Genomic DNA, 878 nt, shown 5'->3' with positions numbered 1-878 from the left:
GTGCACCTGTCCGCCCACATGAACGAAAGGACAATCAACAGTGTTTGGTCAATGACTGTTTAGTGAAAGTTACTGGATATGGACGTATGCAGGAGGTTCAAAAACGGTTCAAATGGCTCTAAGCACTAAACATCTGAGGTCATCAGTCCCCTAGAATTAACACTCCGTCTTCAGGCCACATCGGGACCATCCGGCCGCCGTATCATCCTCACTTGAGAATGCGGATAGGAGGGGCGTGTGGTCAGCACACCGCTCTCTCGGTCGTTATGATGGTTTTCTGTGACCGGACCCACTACTATTCTGTCGAGTAGCTCCTCAGTTGGCATCACGAGGCTGAGTGCACCCCGAAAAATGGCAACAGCGCACGGTGGCCCGGACGGTCACCCATCCCAGTGCCAGCCATGCCCAACAGCGCTTAACTTCGGTGATGTGATGGGAACCGGTGTATCCACTGCGGCAAGGCCGTTGCCCAGTCCCCTAGACTTAGAACTACTTAAACCTTACTAACCTAAGGACATCACACACATCCATGCGCGAGGCAGTATTCGAAGGTGCTACCGTAGCAGCAGCGCGGTTCCGGACTGAAGCGCCTAGAACCGCTCGGCCATAGTGGCCGGCTCTGCAGGAGGCGTCTGGTTCAAGCACGCATGCTGACTACTGTTCATCGGTGACGAAGACTAGAATCTGCACGCCAATACCACAACTTAACGCCAACTGAGTAAAAACGGGTGAGCTTTTCAGGTGAACCATGTTCTATGCGCCATCGGACAGATGGCCAGTGGCGTGTACGGCGCGAATCGTCTGTAACCAAACGCCCTACATGTATTATTGTCTGGGGAGCGTTTTCGTGGCGTTCCTTGGGTGCCCTCGCCATTCTG

General features: G+C 53.9%; 1 pseudogene; it reads right to left on the bottom strand.

Annotated features, from left to right (window-relative positions):
- Positions 1-352: 352 nt before the first annotated feature.
- LOC124799431 lies at positions 353-470 on the bottom strand (annotated as a pseudogene).
- Between the last annotated feature and the right edge of the window lie 408 nt (positions 471-878).

Source organism: Schistocerca piceifrons, chromosome 5 (genome assembly GCF_021461385.2).
Source record: "Schistocerca piceifrons isolate TAMUIC-IGC-003096 chromosome 5, iqSchPice1.1, whole genome shotgun sequence".
Taxonomy (NCBI): Eukaryota; Metazoa; Arthropoda; class Insecta; order Orthoptera; family Acrididae; genus Schistocerca; species Schistocerca piceifrons.
This window is presented reverse-complemented; position numbering and strand designations above follow the sequence as displayed.